Source organism: Myotis davidii, unplaced genomic scaffold (genome assembly GCF_000327345.1).
Source record: "Myotis davidii unplaced genomic scaffold, ASM32734v1 scaffold61, whole genome shotgun sequence".
NCBI classification, from domain to species: domain Eukaryota; kingdom Metazoa; phylum Chordata; class Mammalia; order Chiroptera; family Vespertilionidae; genus Myotis; species Myotis davidii.
Genome location: NW_006291729.1, coordinates 1,146,401 through 1,152,469, shown reverse-complemented (window position 1 = coordinate 1,152,469; position 6,069 = coordinate 1,146,401). Strand labels below are relative to the sequence as shown.

Sequence of the window (6,069 nt, the reverse complement as noted above, 5' to 3'; positions counted from 1 at the left end):
TGAAAATGTGAAAGAGACACATCAATTGGTTGCCTCCCGAACACACCCCAACCAGGCCAGGGACTTAACCTGCCACTCAGGTATGTGCCCTTGACCGGGAATTGAACCCACGACCCTTTGGTGCAGGGCTGATACTCTAACCATTGAGATACACAGACCAGAGTGTGAATGTGCTTTATCAAGTGACAAAACACTATGTGAGTGTCATTTATTGTCACTTTCCTCCAATCCCGCCTCCTTCAGCGTCTGTGGGTCCCCGAGTTTCTCTCTTTGGAAACACGTTCCTGAAGGCCAGGTCTTGGGCGGGAGGCAGAGGCCCTAGGACTGTGGTCTGAGTCAGAGCCTCCTTTTGAAAGTCCTTTGTCATTTCAGCAACTTGTAAAGCAGCTCTCTGAGCGAGGTGCCCCTGGGCCCACAGCTTCTGCTTGCCTGGGAGGCCTGTAAGCTCCCTCTGGTGGTGAGAGGACCTAACCGGATTGGCAAAATTTGGTTGAAATCAGTTGAGGCTGAGAGATGAGGTACCCGGAGGTGGGAGGTGGAGGTGGGAGGGAAGGAGGTGGAAGTGGGAGGTGGAAGTGAGAGGTGGGAGATAGAAGGTGGAGGTGGAGTGGGAGGTAGAAGGTGGAGGTGGAGGTAGGAGGGAAGGAGGTGGAGGTGGGAGGGAAGGAGGTAGGCTGCAGAGTGGATGAACGCGTTTAGTATCTTCATTGCAGTGACGGTTAACAGGTGTATCCACATGTCAAAACCTACCCAGTTGTATCCTTCAGACTCCTGCCACTTGTTCTGTGTGATCACACATCTCACTGACAGGTGTGTGCGTGTACAGGGTGGGGCCAAAGGAGGTTTTCAGCTGTGAGTACGAGCAACAGTTTTTTCCTTGTGTTATTATTTATTCTATTATTTTCCACACAAGCAACTGTAAACCTATTTTTGCCCCACCTGTATATACATATAAAAGTGTCAAGAGCTAAGGGGAGGACTCTTTAGATAGAAGAAGAAGGACCGAATACATTTTGGTAAGTTATGTAGTGGATTTGCTAAAAATTAACTGTTGATATTTCACTATTCTAAAAATACGCACCCTACTTGTAAGAAGAGCCAGAGGGGACTTTCAGAGACCATCTTACTCAACCCCTCTTCCTATTGGGTGTGGTCGTACACAGCCTCCGTGGGGTTTATTATTTTTTAAAATATATTTTTATTAATTTCAGAGAAGGGAGAGATAGAAACATCAGTGATGACAGAATCATGGTTCGGCAGCCTCCTGCACACCCCCCACTGGGGATCAAGCCCATAACCCAGGCATGTGCTCTTGACCGGCATCGAACCCGGGACCCTCAGTCCATAGGCCAACGCTCTATCCACTGAGCCAAACCATGTAGGGCAGGGTTTCAAGTGACAACATGCCCCGCCCGGCCCTGTGGCCCAGACACAGTGCCCTCCCTGAGCTCAGCCAGGTTCCCACGCCAGCCCAGCTCTGCCCTCCTTGTGTCCAGCTGTCTGACCTCCAGGTGGCAGCCCGCCAGCTGTCTGGTGGCGGACACTTGTGTCTGCCCGGGGCCTGGAGCAGCCACCAGGGGCCGCTGTGTCCCTGCTTCCCGTCCACGCTCCCCTTGCGCCTCTGCAAGCTGGACGTCTGGGAGGGTGCCTCGCATCGCCCATCAGAGGCCAAGTCAGCGTGGAGGCCGGGGAATCACTGAGGAGTGTGCCTACCTTCTGGACGCAGCTTAGGGTGTCCAGTCCACGGTGTGATGGTGCGCACCGTCCCTGCCCCGCGAGGCGGCCAGCCGGCTGCCGGTGCAGATGTCTGGTTCCAACCGTGTGCTCGTCCGCCCCGTTGTGCTCCTGACGGGAGAGACTGTGTCTGTAACATCCCTTACAGAACCTGGTGGCGAAGGGAAAAGCCGTCCCAGGCGATGGCAAAAGCTGGGCCCAGCAGAAACTGAGCAGCGGGCACTGAGGGTGACCTCACAGAAACGGCTGGAGGACCGTTGGGCAGAAGTGGTGTTTTTCTTCCCTGTGGCCCCTGAGAATATATCCAGGCCCAGGAACTGGAAGCCCGTCTCACATGGAGTCCTGTGCACCCATGTTCAGAGGGCGGTAGTCACAACCGCCAGAGGGCGGAGGCAGCCCCCGTGTCCATCGGCGGACGGGCAAACAAGATGCATAAAGAACATATGGTACCATCACCATGAGAGGTCACCTCGCACCTGTCAGAATGGCTGTCACCCATAAGCCAACCAGCGCTGGGGAGAAGGCGGAGGAGAGGGGACCCTGAGTACTGCTGGGGGGAATGCAGCCAGCATGGAAAACTATGAATTTCCCCCCAAAATTAAAAACCGATCTGCCTATGACCCAGTGATTCCACTTCTGGGTAAATAGCCAAAGAAATCCAAAATACTAATTCAAAAGAATACATGCCCCTCTATGTTCACTGCAGCATTATTTTATTTTTTATTTTTTTAAAAAAAATATATATATTTTATTTATCTTTTACAGAGAGGAAGGGAGAAGGATAGAGAGTTAGAAACATCAATGAGAGAGAAACATCGATCAGCTGCCTCCTGCACGCATCCAACTGGGGATGTGCCCGCAACCATGGCACATGCCCTTGAGCGGAATCGAACCTGGGACCTTTCAGTCACCAGGCTGCTTTTTTTGCTTGCAACCAAGGCACAGGCCCCTGACCAGAATCGAACCCGGGACCCTTGAGTCCGCAGGCCGACGCTCTATCCATTGAGCCAAACCGGTTAGGGCAACTGCAGCATTATTTACAACAGCCAAGGTATAGAAGCAGCCCAAGTGTCCATCACTAGACAAATGGCTAAAAATGCTGTGGTACTCTCCTCCCCCCAACCCTAGGCAACCACTGACCTTTCTTTATGGATTTACCTCTTCTGGACATTTTTAAAAAAATATTTTATTGATTTTTCACAGAGAGGAGGGGAGGGGGATAGAGAGTTAGAAACATCAATGAGAGAGAAACATGGATCAGCTGCCTCCTGCACACTCCCTACTGGGGATGTGCCCTCAACCAAGGTACATGCCCTTGACCGAAACCAAACCTGGGACCCTTGAGTCTGCAGGCCGACGCTCTATCCACTGAGCCAAACCGGTTAGGGCAAAGAATGAATTCTTAACTGTTTCTGACAGCATGGATGGACACAGGGTATTATGCTAAGTGAAATAAGCCAGCCGGAGAAAGACAAATCCCATATGATTTCATTTATATGTGGAATCTAACAGCCATATAAACAAACAAAACCGAAACAGACTCCTAGATACACAGAACAAAGTGATGGTTGCTGGGTGAGGGGAGGACTGGGGGGCTGGGTGAGAAAGGTGAAGGGATTGAGAAGTGCAGACTGGCAGCTACAAAACAGTCGTAGGAATTAAAAGTACAACATAGGAACTACAATCAGTAATAGTAATGGCTGTGTATGGGTGCCAGGCGGGTGCTAGAAAGATCAGGGGGAACACTTTGTAAAAGATGATTATCTAACCACTAGGCTGTACACCTGAAACTAATACAAAATAATATTGACTGTAAACTGGAAAAATAAGAATAAATTTTAAGAAAAGTGGTACAGTCGTCCGTCAGTGTCCATGGGGGTTGGTTTCAGGGCCCCCGCAGACACCACAACCTTCAGATGTTCTAGTCCCTTCTTTAAAATGGTGCAGTGTTGCCAAAACCGGTTTGGCTCAGTGGATGGAGCGTCGGCCTGTGGACTGAAAGGTCCCAGGTTCGATTCCGGTCAAGGGCATGTACCTTGGTTGCAGGCACATCCCCAGTGCGGGGGAGTGTGCAGGAGGCAGCTGATCGATGTTTCTCGCTCATCGATGTTTCTAACTCTCTATCTCTCTCCTTTCCTCTCTGTAAAAAACTCAATAAAATATATATTTAAAAAAAATAAATAAAATGGTGCAGTGTTTGTGTACAACCTGCGCACAACTTCCCAAATACTTTAGACCATGGCTGGGTTACGTATAACACCTGATGTCATGCAGACGTTGTGTAAACAGTCGTTATACTGTGTTGCTTGGGGAAAACCCTGACTGTGCTCACTGCAAACACAACCACCGCAGCCTCACTACACCGTGCACGTCAGCAACGTGAGCTGCTTTTTCTATGTTCGACCCGGTTGGTTGGATCTGGATGCAGAACCCGCGGATACGGAGGGCCGACCGTACACACATACAGGGGATGTTGTTCAGCCCTGGCTGAACCTGGTGGCCATCGGTGTCACCGAAAGCCGGGGCAGTGGGAGGCTCACCACCAGTCACCCCCTGATGCCTCTTCCTTCTGTCCTCCTCAAGGTGTCCCCGGAGCACAGAGCGGAAGACCCCCTGGAGAGCAGCGGTGCATCTGAGTAAGTCAAGAATCACCTGCAGCCGGACTCCGGCTCTCCCGTGGGCTCCAGCTGCCCCACAGCCTCAGGGCCCCATTACCCCCTCCCCCACAGCTCCCTCTTAGAATGCAAAGCTCTGCCTGGCGGGGGGAGCACGCGGAGGGGGCAGGCCCCAGCCCTGGGACAGCGCCGAACCTCCCAGTCCCAGCAGCTGTGACCCTCCTGAAAAAGGCCCTGACCCAGTCACTCCGGCGTTCCAGACCCGCCCCTCCCGGTTGCAGCCTCACCCGTCACCCAGGATGAGACACTGACCTTGACCTTTAGGAGTTTACTGCCCAGAGGGGAACAGAGGGGCCCCTCTAGTCCCAGGAAAACACACTTAACCCCTGGAAGGGGTCCGCTGAGGACCCAGAACGGATGCCCTGGGACTCCTGCTCCCCTCTGGCTTGTTCAAGAGACCCTGGCGCCTTTGGGGTCTGTGAGGCACCCCCCCCCATTCTGAATGCCTTGCCCTGGCCACCTTCCGCGAGCCCCGAGGGGACAGCAGGAACAGGAAGTGTCAGGGGCTTTGCTGGGACCTCTCTGCCCAGCACTTCCAAGTGCCACGCTCCACGCTAGACCCACGGCATTCAGCATCTCAGCTCACCCTCAGGTCGGCTTGTGGGGCCGCCCCACCCTGTCCCCCGCAGCAGCTACTGTGGGACCCCCAGAGGTGGGGGGTCAGGGAGCATCAGGCCAATGGCTGTGGCGCACCCCCCCCGCCCCACTTGCCAAGGGCAAGACTGTCACATGCTGTCCATGCATTTTACCTCATTTCTGCCTCAGAAGGAACCTGTGAAGACAGCTCCATTTTAGAGAAAAAGGTCCCTGAGCTAGTAAGTGGAGCCGGGATCGGAACTGGGCCTGGAACTTGGGCCCTGGCTCGCTGCAGGCAGGGGCAGAGGCCTGATCGGGGAGAGGGGGGTCCGGGAAGGTGTCCCCCGGGCCGGGCTTCCTGGTTTTGGTCACGGGATGAGCAGAATCCCCTGGCAGGGCCATGGCGGCTCCCCGGGAGAGATACCGGGTCCCACGGCCACGCTCGCCTCCTGACACCGTGTTTGTTTCCGGCCACAGAGCCCCGGGCAGCAGCCAGGAGAGGCCCGAGAGGCGGTCGGTCATCTTGTACGACTGCTCGGAGGAGGAGCTGATGGCCAGCATCGAGCAGGAGTACTGCCACTGAGGCCCCGCCCGCCCGGCCTCCGGGAACCTGGGCTGGGGGTGCACCCTGCCCCTCGCGGGCCCGAGCTGGAGCTGAGCTGCTGCCCACGGGCAGCTACGCACGGACTTTCAAACCGTTTCCCACCCACATCAGAGGGTCTGGAGCTTGCCAGCCACCGGCCTGGGTGCTGCTGCCGGGAGGTGGTCATCGGGCGGCCGGAGGGAGTCACCTGAGTTCTGCAGGTGAACGTCCTGGAGGTGAAATGCAGATTCTGACTCGGGGGGCTGTGGGGGCCTCCGAGCCAGCATTTCTAAGGGCTCCCAGCCTCCCCTGAGGAGCAGGGCCGATGGAGCCTGTGCAGGAGGCTGCCTCCCAAAAGGATCCTGCCCGCTGGGCCTCAGTTTCCCTCCCTGGAAGGGAGTCCTGGAGGCTCTGCCCACTCTGACAACTGGGGTCGCAGGGTTCCAGGCTCCCTGCCTAGCTGGTTCCCGCCCACCCTGGGCACAGGAACCTCCCCTGGGC

General features: G+C 55.1%; 2 long non-coding RNA genes across 2 annotated transcripts in view; one reads left to right on the top strand and one right to left on the bottom strand.

Moving 5' to 3' along the window:
* Window positions 1-5,494, top strand: part of LOC107183300 — a 7,066-nt gene extending 1,572 nt beyond the window's left edge. Inside the window, exons 2-3 of the long non-coding RNA XR_001514083.1 lie at window positions 4,318-4,370; window positions 5,463-5,494. This is a non-coding gene — a long non-coding RNA (uncharacterized LOC107183300). The remainder of the gene's footprint in view (window positions 1-4,317; window positions 4,371-5,462) is intronic.
* Window positions 5,495-5,801: 307 nt separating this feature from the next.
* LOC107183301 overlaps window positions 5,802-6,069 on the bottom strand; it is a 16,224-nt gene continuing 15,956 nt past the window's right edge. The window contains exon 3 of the long non-coding RNA XR_001514084.1: window positions 5,802-5,872. This is a non-coding gene — a long non-coding RNA (uncharacterized LOC107183301). The remainder of the gene's footprint in view (window positions 5,873-6,069) is intronic.